This window comes from Parambassis ranga, unplaced genomic scaffold, assembly GCF_900634625.1.
Source record: "Parambassis ranga unplaced genomic scaffold, fParRan2.1 scaffold_21_arrow_ctg1, whole genome shotgun sequence".
NCBI classification, from domain to species: domain Eukaryota; kingdom Metazoa; phylum Chordata; class Actinopteri; family Ambassidae; genus Parambassis; species Parambassis ranga.
The window spans coordinates 6,712,015-6,729,473 of record NW_021144767.1 but is presented as its reverse complement, the minus strand read 5'-3'; the positions used below and the strand labels follow the sequence as shown (position 1 = coordinate 6,729,473).

The 17,459-nt window shown below is 46.1% G+C and overlaps 1 non-coding gene across 1 annotated transcript; it reads right to left on the bottom strand.

The window, feature by feature from the left end:
* Nucleotides 1-12,217: 12,217 nt before the first annotated feature.
* On the bottom strand, nucleotides 12,218-12,289 carry trnat-cgu (transfer RNA threonine (anticodon CGU)). Its single transcript has one exon. It is a non-coding gene; the product is annotated as a tRNA-Thr (tRNA).
* Nucleotides 12,290-17,459: the final 5,170 nt, after the last annotated feature.

The following is a 17,459-nucleotide window of genomic DNA, read 5'->3' as shown; positions in this document are numbered from 1 at the left end:
TAACTCCTTATTTATTTTAAGCCATGATGACAAATATAAAACCAACTGAAAATGAAACAGTTCTGTCAGCCTCATGGTGGCACTACACTAACAGGTTATTAGAACAAAATGTTTACATCTGTTACTGTCTACCTCTGTGCCACCATGACTTTAACCACAAAAACCACATTTCTGTTTCACTGTATTCCCAATGAGGCCATCAGCTGCACTGTCAGGTTTTAGAGACTTCACAGAACAGATCAGATTAAACAGATTAGAAACAGATTACCCAAAGCCTCCAAAAAAAGCTGCACAACAGGTAACTTAGTTCACATGAATCTGTGCTGATGTGTCTGCTTGTGTTGATCAGCACACAATCAGTTCACATGAAGTGACTGAAACACAGAGGGAGGATCAATATAGAAGGAAACCCGCTCCCTGTCTCTCACTCCTGGCCTGCCCTATATGCCATAACGTCTGCTGCACCGTGTGCTTGCAGCTGAATCTCAGACCTCACCTGGCAACAATACATTTTTTTCTGATTGGCTGATTCCTGTTCTCTGCCATAGAAATGACAGATGATTAATAATAAAAAATGTACAAACATAATTCACAAATTATAACCACTGACATTACTAAGCTTAGACAATAGTGTCCTTTCATGTTGTAGAATTGTTTTTTTCATTGCACTGCTCTACTTCTTACAATTATTCAGTATTGTTAAATGTACACATTTCATTTCTTTCAGGCTGAGCAGCTGTAACCTCTCAGAGAGAAGCTGTGAAGCTCTGTCCTCAGTCCTCAGCTCCCAGTCCTCTAGTCTGAGAGAGCTGGACCTGGATAATAATGACCTGCAGGATTCAGGAGTGAAGCAGCTGTCTCACGGATTAGGGGGTCCAGACTGCAGACTGGAGACTCTCAGGTCAGGATCCAGCTTGTTGATCATCAGTTAAATTCTGCTTCATGTCATCTTCATGTTCATGTTGAAGATCTGTTGGATTTTCCTTCTTTCTTCTTGAGTTCATGACATGTTTTGTTCCTCCAGTCTGTCAGGGTGTCTGATCACACAGGAGGGCTGTGCTTCTCTGGCCTCGGCTCTGACCTCCAACCCCTCCTATCTGAGAGAGCTGGACCTGAGCTACAATCATCCAGGAGACTCAGGAGTGGAGCTGCTGTCTGCTTTACTCAACAGTCCAGATTGTAGTCTGAAGACTCTCAGGTACACAGAGACCACAGAGCATGAGTCCTCCTCAGTCTGTCAGTTTAGCTCATATATCCACAGCTGTTGATGGATGGACTGAAACTGCAGAGAAGAAATAATCACTGATCCCTGATGTTCATCTTCCTCCATCATTAAGTGTCCATCATGTTAACTTCACTTTTCTTTATACACGTTCTTCATGTCAAAATACATACAGACTGATTTTCAGTCACACTTAGTGCAGATCAAATACAAAATGATGCCCTACTTATTAATGTCCTCAGCTGTAAGAACCACTGAATTATTTCCACAAACAAATGTTCCTGAAACAATCCATATGTGAAGCTTCAGAGGAGACAACAACACAATGGTAGAAGGAGGAGTTCCTTCAGTCAGAGACAGAGAGCAGGGAGACACTACAATATTATCACTGTAAAAACTACACACAGACATGAGTGAATGTATTTATTTGAAGTGTGTCAGAAACTCTTCCATCCATGACACATGTGAACCAGGCCTGTGTTTGCATATAGAGTGAAAGGAACAAACAGTCAGAGACAGTGTGGCTTGTTTGCTGCTTTGGATAAATGCACAATGCTGAGATCAAACCTACACTGTTGCTGCATGAAGAGGATTTTACAGTAAAGCACTGACAGAGAGCAATATTTCACAGAATGGAGGACATGAATAAACACAGAGCAGATCAGGAGAGACTCTTCTGGAGTCGACACACATGAGTTTCAGTCTGTTTGTGTGTCTCTGACAAACTGAGGAACTCTGCTTCATGTTGATCAGCAGTTTGGACTCATGTTGGTTAGAAAATCATTCTGACTGTGTTTCTTCCTGCAGGGTGGAGCATGGTGGAGAGCAGTGGTTAAAACCTGGGCTGAGGAAGTGTAAGTTTGACTCAGTCTTTCCTCATGTTATTGTGCATGAGTCAGTGTTCTATCAGTCCATCAGAGCTGTTGTAGCGCAGCCTCGGCGGTTGGATTTCTTTGGTGTTTACTGGAGTTTATTACTCCCCAGCAGGAGTTTTAGGTTCCAGCTTTGTCATTGGTTTTCCTTTTTTCTCTTGTTAGGGAGCTTTAGTGTGTTGTAGTGTCTCTGTGTTTGTTTGGGCACTGCTCAGCTCTGAGTTCATGAACTGCAGCCTAACACTGAAACCAGCCTGTGTAGCTGCCGATCTGAGAGTGGGGACGAGTGGGGAGGTGCAGACATGCTGTGTGTGGGTTTCCCCTCAGCCTGGGACATAACAGAGACAACCAAAGCAGACAAAAGACAAAATCCAATAAGAGACCACAAAGGGTTGAAAAGGTCCAAACACAGGAAGAAACAGCTCCACAGTCCAAAAGCAGGCAGGACTCAGACACAAAGAATCTCATCCAAAGGGTCAGACTGGACTGATGGACTGAAGAGTGAAGACACTGAGACACTGAGCTGTGAGCAGCATTATTAGGGTTAGGGTTAGGGCGAGAAACGCCACTGTTTAAGAAAACGAGTTACCACCAAAATAAGTTTCACACGGGGTCTCTGTTTAAAGCTTTTAATCAATTAGTAACAAAACACGTTATCCGAAAACTAGAAGTTTCATATAAACCCTTTTTGGAAAGAAAACACTTTTTTCTGGATTTATAGCGTTTTGGAAGCAATCTCTTCATTTGTTAGGCGGGACAGCCGAAACCAGTTAAACAAGCTTTTACTGACAGCTCTGAACAGACCACATTAACTTATCATTCATTTTAGTGCAGCCGCCACAACTTCCATTTCACAAACCATTGTTTAATCTTCAGTTATTATATTTCCTTTTATTTTGCTTTGTGCTTTGGTTTCATTCTGTAACACTGGACTTATTTTTATGAAGGTTTGAACTCTGACAGTGTTTGAACAGGAGAGAAAGGAGTATAAAGTGTGTAGTGAGGGCTTCACAGCCTTAAAGCATCTAGAATAACTGTAAAAAATAAAGCCCATCACTTCACGGATTTCACCTTTTGCGGGTTATTTTTGGAACGTAACCCCGCGATTAACGAGGGACCTCTGATGAGAAGGAAGAGACTGGGCTCTCAGCTGCAGTAAAGGGGGCAGGTCTGGCTCCAACACAGGTTTCAATGTGCAAGATGTCTTGCCCTCACATTCTTCTTCCATTTCCACTTGTCCTGAAACTTCGGCCTTCGCTGTCAACCTTCCTTTTCTTACTCACACTTGCCATTTTAGAAATGGGCAATAAAAAAACACAGATCACTGGCAAAACAGGGTGGTGAGAGTTTGACCATGTTTGCTGCCATCTTGTGGTGAAATGTTAAATATATTTAAATAATAATAATTTTTAAACGTGTGATTTCATCCTGTGGACAACAGTACTGGTGGCATATTATGACATTATTGATTTTATGCCAGAGGCTTCGGCCCAGTGAACATATGAACTGGACTTTTGGTCTGTTCTACAGGAAAAACCCTCAATGATAATGCACCAACAATCCCAACCAAAGAAAGGAACATAAGGACAGAAGAACCAAACAGGAAAGAAAATAGAAATAACTATTGTATATATAACCTAGAAAATTCCACAAGACATTTTGAGTGGGCCAATGCACGCTCACCCACACTCTGCTGCCGGTCCGCCCCATTATATACCACCAAACCTCATTCCTGATCACCGGCAGATGTGAAAGATGCCACTGATGACATTTCATGCTTTTACAGTGTTTCTGATTGGTTTTATATAAGGTTTAATAGGCCCCAAGCTTCTCCATTCATTCTGAATGGAGGGATCCTAAAGATGTGGATGTGACTTTGGCTGCTATTTTATGAAGTTTGGTAAAAGACATGAACATGAGGACTCAGTATGATAAAGTCCAACTCCTTATGAGCAGTTTGTAGTTGAAATGAATATTCCGTGTAGAGGCATGCCAGACTGATAGGCTTCCAAAGTTAGCTGGGTTTTGTCAGGGATCTCACCAGTTTCCCATTATTTCCTATGAGGGGGGTTAGGTCAGCTTAAGTGGCTTGCCTGTCAAAACAAAAAGTGGCACAGACATGGGGACTCAATATGTCAGAGGTCTAATGTTTATCTACATTTTACACTTTGAATGAAGGTTCTGTGTGAAAGCATGCCCAAACACCATGCCTTCAAAGTTTGACAGTGATTTGATGCCTGTGGGGAGGGTCGATCGCAGTTTTTCTGGATTTTTTCAAACACCGTTTATCCGATCGCTACCAAACCTCAGAGGGTAGTAGTCCTGACGGAGCCGGTCGATTTGATGTATAATTTGTAGGGGTGGCTAGCGCTAGTTAGCTGTGAAATGAATTAGAGGCTTTTATTTTGAAAATCAGTGTGTGTCTGTGTAAGTGTGTGTGTGTGTGTGTGTGTGTGTGTGTGTGTGTGTGTGTCTGTGAGTGTAGTTGTGTATGTTCCTGTATGGAGCTTTTGGATGATGCTCTTTATCCAATGATACAGTTGATGCTGCTGTTACGGTTACCATGGAAACGGCTCCCTCAGTTTTCGGCTTCCTGGTTTTGTGACTTTTGCCTTTTTCTCTCTCTCTCTCCCCATTCACCGTCTATGTCGTTCGCCCACTGGTTTTTTGCGATTTACGTGAAAACCGTACGTCGGAACGGAAAGAAAAGTCACAGCACAGGTGTCCCGGTACAGCCGGACGTCCTGTAAAAGTTTCAGGTCGCTCACATTAAAGCTGTGGGACTAGTTCTGCTGAAAATGTGTCCAGAAGAAGGAGAATAATACAGAAGCGGAATAAGTATTTACAATAGTAACAGTGGAACAATATCAGGATAGATCAGGAGGTCTGAGTCTGGTCTTTCAGTCCAGATCCTCCTCCAGACTCTGATGAAGGAGCTTTTGGATGATGCTCTTTATCCAATGATACAGTTGATGCTGCTGTTCTTCTCATGTTCTAAATGTGTCGTCTGTCTTTACTCACATTGCTGCAAATATCCAGTCTGTGTTTGAACACAAAGCTGATAGTTGTGTGTTTGTTCATTCAAACATTAGTGACAAAAAGTCTGATGATAAACTTTGTATGAATGAACAACACATCAGTCAGTAAAGACAGAATGAAGCCATCAGATGTGTCAGATGATAAACTGCAGCTGTGTCTTTTTCTCTCCATCAGATTTCTGTCAACTTGAAGTCGACACAAACTCAGTGCACACAAACCTCAAACTGTCTGACAACAACAGGAAGGTGACACATGTGAGAGAGAAGCAGCCATATCCTGATCATCCAGACAGATTTGACAGGTGGCCTCAGCTGCTGTGTAGAAATGTTCTGACTGGTCGCTGTTACTGGGAGGTCGAGTGGAGAGGAAGGGTTCATATATCAGTGAGTTACAGAAGAATCAGAAGGAAAGGAAACAGTGATGACTGCTGGTTTGGAGGAAACAATCAGTCCTGGAGTCTGATCTGCTCTGATCTTGGTTACTCTGTCTATCACAATAACAGAGTAACATCCATCTCCTCCTCCTCTGTCTCTGACAGAGCAGCAGTGTATGTGGACTGTCCTGCTGGCACTCTGTCCTTCTACAGAGTCTCCTCTGACACACTGATCCACCTCCACACCTTCAGCACCACATTCACTCAGCCTCTACATGCTGGGTTCTGGTTGGGTTCTGGTTCCTCAGTGAGTCTGTGCTGTGTGTAGAAGCAGAGTGTGTGGAAGTGACAGCAGCTTCAACTTTGTGCTTTAAATGTTGATGATGTTTCACTTTCATTTGAATCACTGACTGTGATTTCAGGTCAGAACATGTTTTTGTCTTAGAAGCAGTGAAATGAAGAATGTGAAGCTGAATTTATGATCATGAACTTTGACATGTCCTCACAAATGAAACCCTTACATTAAGAAATGCATGATTCCATGTTGTTATGGCTCTGATATTAAAATGTAGTATTATAATAGGAGTTAATGGACCTAAGTGGAAAACACCATTTAAAACTGCTGCAATACAAACACTAATAACTCCAACTCAATATTTTGGATAAACTTTGACATGACAGATATAAAACAATGCCTGAGCCTCCCAACTTGTACAATAACTTGTCTCTCTCTCCCCCCCTCTCCCTCCCTCTCTCCCTCTCTCTCTCTCCCTCCCTCCCTCCCTCTCTCTCTCCCTCCCTCCCCCCCTCTCTCTCTCCCTCCCTCCCCCCCTCTCTCTCTCCCTCCCTCTCTCTCTCTCCCTCTTGCTCTCTCCTCTCTCTCCCTCTCTCTCCCTCCCTCTCTCTCTCTCCCTCTCCCCCCCCTCTCTCCCTCCCTACCTGTTTTCCATTTTTATATTAATTTATGCTTCGACCCCAAGGTTCCCGGTTCGAGTCCCACAAACGCCAAATATTAATGCATTAGATTTGGACTGATTTAAAAAAATGTGTAACTGGACATCACTTTAACACCGATTTTGCCGATTATTAACCTTACGTTACTGATACATTGATATTTTTATGTCTGCATTTGTGGTGTGTGGTGAGATCCATCATCGCCCTCTACAGCCACACAACAGCATTAAGCAAAGACTTCTCATGTACACAGCACTTAACAGACTCTAATCTCAACACAAAAACACACAGAAAACAATACATTACTCACTTTACCAAACTTTATTTATAGTTGTCACAAGCATTTTACAGAGTAATAAATTATAACAAAAACAATTATTTATAAAAATAGGTCTGGCACAGTGCTGAGGGTATTTGTCCGAGGGGTCATCTATGCCTCTCTCATATTACTTTTTTTGTTTTATGTTGTCCAGCCACTGCTCTTTTGGGACAGTCTCTACTTTCAGTAGACTGTCCCCTTGTACTGGCTGTGCCCAGTTTCTGCTGTCCTGTACTGTCCACACTTCTTACACGTGTTGTGCAGTACTTCACGCTGCAGTGTACGTGCAGGAGCAGCATTAGTCACAGGGGCAGGAGAAGGACAGGCTGGGGCAGATGCTGGGGGCACATTTGCATGGGGCAGAGGGTCAGCTGCCACGACTGGGGAGGTCCAGCCCCTGCATCAGTACCATACTGTCCTGCCTCTTCACCCTCTTGTTGTGCCACTGCACCAGAGTAGTGTGGTTAACGTCCACCAGCTGCATACTAGTCTGCTGCATGACAGCCCCATTACACAGAATAAGCTGCCTTATTTTACGGTAATCCTCCAAGATGAGGTCCCATCTGGAAAATGTGCTTGTCCCCCTTTTCTTGGGACTACGGTGGATAGCACAGAGCCTAATGAAGATCATTTCCACTAGACGACAGCAATCTGGCCACTGAGCCAGTGGTGCAGTGGTGGTGAGCGCTTGTCGCTTCAAACTCTCCACCCCGGGTGTAAAGTCCTGCCTCTTCTCTGGCGACCTAAACCTGCCTGTATTCAGCCTGCTCTGGTGCCTGGCAGCAAACACCACCCTTTGCTTGCCGTAGTCCAGAAGGTTCTGCCACGACGCAACAATGGTGCTGACCTGAGAGAGAGCAGAATGAAAACACAGGCACATGAGAAAAGAAAATATAAGCGTGGACATGTATGACAGGCGCAGAAGCACACACAAACATCTGACCTGCTGACTGGTGAGGGCTAGAGAGGACTGCTTCCTCAGCTCCACCAGATACTCTGCCAAGCTGTCAACTCTGTCTATGCCTGGCACACCAGCATCAACCACAGCCTGGGGGAAAAACACAGATGAGAAATATAAGAACCCAGAAAGCACAAATCACACAATAATATTTCTTAATAGCAACTAATGTTACTACACATACATGTGCTTTGACATACCCAGATGCTGAGGATACACCAGGCTGTGGCATGGAGGTGGTGGTAGCCTCCTCCTCACAGAGGATGAGGACTGGTGGTCCTCCTAGCCACCAAGCTGGGCTTTAATGCAGCAGAGTGCACCCCACCAAAGGGAGATTTAGTGAACTGGAGAGAGAGGAGCAGGACACTGAGTGGCAGGCTGGTAAAGCAACATTACATGATGTAACAGACACAGCATTTGATGTTATCTGTGTGTATTGAAGCAACTGTCACTCATTAAACTGCATGATGCTATATAATAATGTCCATAGTAAGTAACAGGCTAACACTTTACCTTCTCATAGAGGTCATGCCACCTCTGCTGCCTAGGAGCTGGCCTGCAGCCTCCAGCAGGGCAAACACCTGAGCTGGCAGCCTGCTCATCCACTCATCTTCTCCCATAGCCGTGTGGTTATTGCTCATCTAAAGACACTGACAACAATAAAAAACGCTGAGCATGCAATAATGAACAACGCGCTGTGACGCCGCTGCACTAAATAAACAGTTAATATGCGAATACATACGCGTCCACAGCGATCGTGTAATATAAAGAACACGTGCTCCTGGTTTTCAAATAATGTACGGAAGCGCTGAACTGAATTATGTTTTCTTTATGTCACTATAACGTGATCTTATCACGTTATAACAAGCTAGCGGCTCATCGCGTCCTGTCATGCTATAACGGGATGAGCCGCTGTTTTACAACGTGACAGCGTCTTATCACGTTATAACGATACAAGACGCTATTGTAAACCGCACGTTTGCAGTATTTACTTACTTTTTAGACGCGTCGAATCCTTCGTCGTAGACGACCGACTGACTGGAAGCGGTTGCTATGGACTCGCTACGTCATCCAATGTAGAATGGAAATGCGCGCCGCCATTGGCGCTGTCGAGCGTCGTCGCGCCGCGCGATTGGATGAAATCCAATCTTACATTGGACGGCGGCGTACGCGATAGGCCGAGGAGATTGGAATTGGACAGACTGTCGTGAGCCAGGTAGGACTGCTAATCCATTGTGCTCTGCACGCGTGGGTTCGAATCCCATCCTCGTCGTTTCATATTTTAAGGTCAACGTCCTGACACAGGATCATCACTTGATGGTGTCATAAATATTCCAACTTAAGACAGTAATACTGGTGTCCTATCTACACAGATCAGTCTATGGAGAAGTCCACAGTCTGTGCATTGGTCCAGCTGTAGTCATTAATGGAAAACCCACATTCAGAAGGTCAGGAAATGAGAATATGTGAAAAGGTTCAATATTGAAGACACCTGGAGCCACTCTAACCAGATAATGAACTCAAAACACCTGCAAAGGCCTTTAAATGGTCTCAGTCTAGTTCTGTAGGCTGCACAACCACAGGAAGACTGCTGACTTGACAGTTGCCCAAAAGACGTCCATTGACACCTTGCACAAGGAGGGCAAGACACAAAGAGGCTGGCTGTTCACAGAGCTCTGTCCAAGCACATTAACAGAGAGGGAAGGGGAGTACAAGCAAGAGGGAGTACAAAGTGTTCTGCCCAAACAGGGACTTGAACCCTGGACCCTCAGATTAAAAGTCTGATGCTTCCAATACTTCACTAGTACACTTCATGTAGTGCAGTGAGTCCTGATTGACTTGCGATTGACCCTTTATACAAGGGGGATTAGCTCAAATGGTAGAGCGCTGCAGCCTGCATTTTAGGAGGGAGGGTGTAGCTGGTTTACAGAGAGAAGCAAGAAAACAACAGTCAGCATCATCGTCCATAAAAACACATGACAATAACATGTGAGACAGAGAGTTTATGATCAGTGCTCCCCCTGCTGGTTAGGACATATGATGACATTTTAAATGTACCAGTCAAAAGTCACTCAGTGGTTTGTCTTTGTTTTTATGACTTTCTACATTGTAGGTTCATCCTGAAGACATCAGAGCTATGAAGGAACACATGTGGAATGATGTAGTGAACACAAAGTGTTAAACCAAGCAGAATATGTTTGATGTTTGACATTCTTCCAAGCAGCCAGCTTTTGCTTTGATGACAGCTTTGCACACTCTTTGCATTCTCTCAATCTGAACTGAACCACCAATGCTGGGCAATGCTGACATCTAGTGGTGGAATCGCAGGCTGCAGCCTCCTCATTCCAAAATCAATCCCTCCTCCACATAAAGTCAAAAGTTCTAAATGTGAGTCATTAAATGAGAGGTTCCAGCAGAAACGTCCAAACATCTGAAGAGAAGCTGAGAAGCCTGAGATACAGGGGCTGCAAGCTGTGCTTCAACTGTTCCTGTTTAGACAATAAGAACAGATCATCACTGTCTTTTAAAATGTTCTGATCAAATCACATTAGTTTGTATATTTATATTACACACAGAGCTGTTGTTTCAGTCACATTCATTTGTTATGTGTACAGTGGGTGCAGGAAGTATTCAGACCCCCTTAAATGTTTCACTTTGTTATATTGCAGCCATTTGCTAAAATCATTGAAGTTCATTTTTCCTCATTAATGTCCACACAGCTCCCCATACTGACAGAAACACACAGAGCTGTTGACATGTTTGCAGATGTATTAAAAAGACAAAGTGAAATATGACATGGTCCTAAGTATCAGAGCCTTTGCTGTGACTCTCATATATTGAACTCAGGTGCGTCCATTTCTTCTGATCGTCCTTCAGATGGTTCTACACCTTCATCTGAGTCCAGCTGTCTTTGATGATACTGATTGGACTTGATGAGGAAAGACACACACCTGTCTGTATAAGACCTTACAGCTCACAGTGCAGGTCACATACTGGGTGATGACGTCCTCCTGCAGGTGTTACTGTGGAACAACTGCTCTGGATTGGGATGAGTCTGAATAGAACTTTGTTAGCTTTGTAAAGCTGTGTGGTAGTTAGAGAGGAACTGAAAAGAGTCAACAACAAGGAGTTGTCTCCAGAGAAATAATGTAAATGTAAATGAATAAAAGACTACTGTGCACTATAGCTGTCTGGAATTAGCGACCTATCTACAACGCGTGTCACATGTGCTCGGAAAGCTCGGAAAGTGTGGACAAGCTGGAGGTAGAAGAGAACCGTCAGGAGAGGGATGAACAGCTGCCATGATATTTGTAATGGGACGTCAGGACTTTGTTTTGGTTTTCTTTCCAGAACAATAAAGGATCTGAAATGAAATGTGTGAAATGTTTGTTCCACCATTTTGAAGACTTGGATTAAATTACGCATTCTGGGAAATTTTTTTACATTTTTTTTTTATTTTAGGTACTTTAGTAATCCCAGAGGGAAATTGTTTAAGGCCCCTAAACAAAAGACAGGTCCTCTGGCCAGTAGGTGGCGCAGTGTCTGTAGCATTTCAGCATATCAGCTGTGAGTCAAATGTTCAGCATGACTGTAAGGTTTCATCCACATAGGATGAGGATGAGGGAGATACAGCCACAGAAACCCTGTGGGGGTCTCAGCAGGGGTTAATTGTCTATTTGTTGAATCTAGAATCTAGAATCTTCTAATACGTCAGACAAAAAGACATTTCCTGGGACACATCAGCTGAGTGTGTGTTTGTGCAGTGAAATACACTTGTTGTGAGGACTTGCATCAGTTTACTCCTCAAACATACTCCTGAAACGTCTCTAAGCTTAATGAACAGTAAACACAGGTTCATGAAGCAGTGCTTCCAGCCAACGATCACACAGTTTAACACATCTTTGTTTTGTGTGGTGTTGTCAGACGGCAACCTTCGGGGTTCAAACTTGAAGCCCATGCGGAAGTGTCAAAACTTGTAATTCATGCCGCAACCACTGGGGGCTGGCTCCAAAAGCGAGTCATTTCCCATAGACTCCCATGCTAATGTCTGACTTCACAGCAGGAATGAACATGTTTACAGCCTGGTACAAAAAAACATTCTGGTCTCAGATGATAGGTTCTCTTCTAGTGTCAATTGTATGGGGGTGATTTTTTTTATATAACTTACTCGTTTTAATTATATTCGGAGTTAAAATTCTGCATAATTATAGGCGTTGCCACTTGAGCAGCAGAAGGCTGACATATAACACTGCGAGTTTCCTGCTTTCATGATCGCCCGCCCCCAAACTCCACTCGTGCTCCCCCTCTTTGTACGTATTTGGAGTTTTTGGCGGACGTGATGCTTCCAACATGGCGGCTCCCACGAGCCTAAGAACGGCTCTTCAGAAACAAATGGGTGACATCACGGAAGCTCTGTCTATAGTTTTTACTCTCAATGGGTTTTGTCTTTCTTTAAAAGGAACCTCCTACAGATCTTTGAAGGCATGGATGGGAATTGAACCCATGATCTTTGGTTTACGAGACCAACGCCTTACCACTTGGCCACCACGCCTTTTTCTTTTAACTTCTGAATTGATCACTGATCGTGATCAACACACACAACATAAAACAGCAGAAGTCTTGTGATCCTACACTCAGAGAAACCACAACAGCATGCAGCTTTACCTTCAGGTCTAACAGCTGGGAGCTTTTTCCAGCATTATTCTGTCTCAGCATGATCATGGCTGACAGGACACACACATTTACATCAACACACACAGGCGACCGCATGTGGATGAACACACACTGACCCCTAAAACCAGATAAACACACACATCAAATCACATCAAACACACACACATCATTCTAGAACTGATATGTTATTAGTGAATAAAAACCCACAGCCACCCCACAGGTAAAGAGCACAGGACAGAAGAGACACATCCACAGGACAACACTCAGCAGTCCATCTTCACCTCAAAGAGAAAGGACAGTCAGTCTTTTGAGGACAATAATGTCCACATTTTAAACAGAGGACAGGTGGTTTGTAAGGATGGAAGTTAGGATGCTACAGTACATAACAGAAGCTCACAGGCAGACACGTTTTTTCCAGCATAGTAACGCCGTGTTACGTGGTCTGCGGTCTCTGCTTTGCTCATTGTGGAGTCACATGTGCTGTATTGTACTGTTTGTGAAAAAAGAAGGATAGTGTTTTATTACAAACACCACTGAAGCCTCCATGAGGTTGTTCTTGTATAGTTCCTGTGATGTTTAGGTTACCATTGTAAGATCCAAACCAGGTGTGCAGTGTAAAAACAATACACTTCAGAGCTTCAGGGCATTTATTGTTCATTAAAAATATCTAAAGTTGGTTATCCATCAACAACAATGGAGAAATGACAGTGATGAATCAGCCTACAACTGAATTTACAGTAAGTTTGAATATTTGTAGGGGCATCGATCTTCAGTAATAACTGCTAATAATAATTATACAGAAGAAATGGTGCACTGGAGGAACAATAATACTTGATAAATACTGTACAGTGTGTGATGCACACACTGTCGCTGAGCTCCGATCATGTATAGCCAGAAACTATGCCAGGGACTTGTGCAGGACTAGTTGATAGCCCATCATTAGAGTTTAAATGGGGGTGAAACCTGCTAGGAAGGGATGAAAGGACAGAGTTGTAAACAGGTGAGAGCTGATGGTTTTTTCACATAGATGACTCTTTCCGCCATCTATGTGAAATTGAAAAAAACTCTTCATTTCAGTTGAGATGATGAAGCCCAGTGCTTGGATGCTGTCCATTGAAGGAGAGGTGGTGGTGGGACCACACAACAGTTTCAGAGGACAGGAGGGGTTCATATATCAGTGAGTTACAGAAGAATCGGAAGGAAAGGAAACAGTGATGACTGCAGGTTTGGAGCAAACAATCAGTCCTGGAGTCTGAGCTGCTCTGATCGTGGTTACTATGTCTGGCACAATAACAGAAAAAACACTCATCTCCTCCTCCTCTGGCTCTGACAGAGCAGCAGTGTATGTGGACTGTCCTGCTGGCACTCTGTCCTTCTACAGAGTCTCCTCACACTGATCCACCTCCACACCTTCAGCACCACATTCACTCAGCCTCTACATGCTGGGTTCAGGTTGGGTTCTGGTTCCTCAGTGAGTCTGTGCTGTGTGTAGAAGCAGAGTGTGTGGAAGTGACAGCAGCTTCAACTTTGTGCTTTAAATGTTGATGATGTTTCACTTTCATTTGAATCACTGACTGTGATTTCAGGTCAGAACATGTTTTTGTCAGGGTTTCAGGTTTGAGCCAGGGCTTTTGTGTTGTATTTGGTTTGTGTTACTTCCTGTTTTATTTTGGTATTTCCTGTTTAGTTCTGTATCACTGACTCTCCTCTCGTTTCAGGTGTCTTGACTCCCCCTCCTTGTGTTCTCCCTCCTCCTCCCGGTGATTACCTGATCCTCCCTCATGTGTCACACCTGTGTCTAGTTGTCTACCCTGCTCCCTGTGTATAAAGTCTACGTCCTCCCTGCACTCGGTGCCAGTTTGTCTCGTCTCCTCGGGGAATGTGTGTCCACATTACCAGCCTTGGCTTAGTGATCCTCTGGTAACCTTGCCTTGTCTTGTTTGCTTCTTAGAACTCTCGTCTTGAGATCCCGTTTTGCCTTTTGTATTTTGTTTGCCACTTTGAGTGTGATTTTGAGTTTTGGATTGTTCGCCCTCCTGGCCTTAAATTAAAGACTCTGCTCTTGTACTGCACTGCATTCTGCGCCTGTGTCCTCTCTCAAGCTGCGCCCTGACAGTACAAACTGGCCACCATGGACGCAGCAGATGCGGAGGCAGTACGCTCGGCGCTGGCCAGCCAGGGCCAAAGACTGGCGCAGCAGGAGGAACAGCTGGACCGCCTCCACCACTCCCTCGTGGAGGTCTCGGGCAGCTCCCAGCGCCAAGCCGCTGACCTGGGGAGCCAGCTCGACCGCCTCAGCCAGCAGTTCCAGCTGCTCCTTTCCACCCTCGCTCCTGCTGCCCCTCCCACTGACCGCGCCGAGGCAGCCCTGCCGGCTCTGGCTTCCTCGCCCGCCTCACCGTTCCAGATCCCGGTGCCCACGCCTGCTCGCTTCTCGGGCGACTCCGGAGACTGCCGACCCTTCCTCACTCAGTGCAACCTCCTGTTTGGGCGTCATCCCTCCGCCTTCGCCACGGATGAGGTCAAGATCTCCTTCCTCATCTCCTGCCTCTCTGGACGAGCCGAGGAGTGGGCCACCTCGGAGTGGAATCGCCGCACCCCTGTCTGTGCCACCTACGCAGATTTCACCGGGGCCCTTTCTCAGGCCTTCCAACGTGCCCGCCCGGGTAGGGAGGCAACCCGGGCTCTGTTTAGGATTCATCAAGGAGGAAGGAGCGCCCTCGATTACGCAATCGAGTTTCGATCCTTGGCCGCTGACAGCGGCTGGAACCAGTCCGCTCTGATCGGAGCCTTTCTGAACGGTTTGAGTGAGAAACTAAACGACAGAATAATTTCCTTAGAATTACCTGAGACTCTTGATGAGCTGATTAGCCTTGTAACCCGCATAGACATTAGACTACGTGACCGTACGAGGTCGGAACCATCACCCTGCTCCCGCTGCTGTAAAGGCACGGGGAAACACTCCCCCACCTCTCTAACCCGTCCTTCTTCTACCCCCACAGGTGACCTGCCAGCTGCTTCACGGGGAGAGGAGCCCATGCAGCTGGGTCGCAGCCGGCTATCCCCGGCTGAGCGGGAGCAACGGAGACGGTCAGGTGAGTGTTTCTACTGCGGTCAGGGGGGTCACGTGGTCGCAGACTGCTCTAAGCGCCCAAACGCCCCCCGCTCATCAGTAACGGTGGGCAGTCTGATGAGCGGGAGCAAGCAGCCCAAGAATCCTAGATCATGTCTCCTAAATTCCACACTTTTGTTTAAGGAGGGATCCACCTCCATTCAAGCCCTTGTTGACTCCGGCTCCGAACAAAATTTAATAGACCTTGAGCTGGCCAGGCAGGTGGGAGCTCACCTGGAGCCTTTAGTTTCCCCCATCTCTGTTACCTCACTTAACGGTCGCCTAGTCTCCACCGTTAAGTTTATTTCGGACCCTGTGCACCTTATTGTTTCTGGAAATCACCACGAGCACATTCGGTTTTATGTTTTCTCTTCCCCCCAAAACCCTGTAGTTCTTGGTTACCCCTGGTTAGTTCTGCACAACCCTGTAATTGATTGGCCCTCCAGCCGCCTCACCGGCTGGAGTGACCACTGCCACGCCACCTGCCTGCGCTCAGCTCAGCACCCGACCACGAACCCCTCGAGCCCGGCGGAAACGCCGCCCTCTTCTGATCTGTCTCTCGTCCCTCCCGAGTATCATGACCTGGCTGCAGTTTTTAATAAGGATCGGGCCCTCTCCCTTCCACCTCATCGGCCCTATGACTGCTCTATCGACCTCCTGCCCGGGGCCCCATTGCCCAAGGCCCGGCTGTATAGCCTGGCCAGGCCGGAGCGGGAGTCGATGGAGCAGTATATTTCTGACTCTCTGGCAGCCGGCATCATCCGTCCTTCCTCTTCACCTGTAGGGGCGGGGTTTTTCTTTGTAGGAAAGAAGGACGGAACCCTCAGACCCTGCATTGACTATAGGGAACTTAACCGTATTACAACACGTAACTCGTACTCTCTGCCTCTCATGAACTCTGCCTTTGAGTCCCTCCAGCAGGCCCGCTTCTTTACGAAGTTGGACCTGCGCAACGCTTACCACCTGGTGCGCATCAAGGAGGGAGATGAGTGGAAGACTGCCTTTAACACTCACCTGGGGCACTTCGAATACCTAGTGATGCCCTTTGGCCTCACTAATGCCCCCGCAGTCTTCCAACATCTCATTAATGATGTACTACGTGATTTTTTGTATCGCTTTGCCTTTGTTTACCTAGATGATATTTTGGTGTTCTCACGGAGCCTGGCCGAACACAGGCGGCACGTTCGGTTAGTGCTCCAGCGGTTGTTGGAGAACCGTCTCTTTGTCAAGGCTGGTAAATGTGAGTTTCACTCTCCTTCTGTCTCTTTTTTAGGTTTTGTTGTGGCGGAAGGAGAGGTGAGACCCGACCCAGGGAAGGTCAAAACCGTGCTAGAGTGGCCGACCCCATCCAGCCGTAAGCAGCTACAGAAGTTCCTTGGCTTTGCTAACTTCCTCCGGAGGTTCATCAGAGGCTACAGCACGGTGGCGGCCCCCCTCACGGGTCTCACGTCTCCTTCCGCCCCCTTTGTTTGGTCAGCCGACGTAGACGCCGCTTTCCGTCGGCTGAGGGTTTTGTTCACCTCCGCGCCTGTCCTGATCCAGCCGGACCCCTCCAACCAGTTCATTGTAGAAGTTGACGCCTCAGATTTTGGGGTGGGGGCGGTCCTTTCGCAACGATCACCACAGGACAACAAGGTGCATCCATGCGCCTTCTTCTCTCGCCGGCTTACTCCGGCAGAGAGGAACTACGATGTAGGCAACAAGGAGCTCCTCGCCATAAAGCTGGCACTGGAGGAGTGGCGTCACTGGTTGGAGGGGGCGGAGCAGCCCTTCGTGGTCTGGACGGACCATAAGAATCTGTCCTACATCCGGACCGCGAAGCGGCTGAATTCCAGGCAGGCGCGGTGGGCCTTGTTTTTTGATAGATTTCAGTTCACCATTTCCTACCGCCCTGGCTCTAAAAACATCAAACCTGATGCTCTCTCCCGTTTATTTG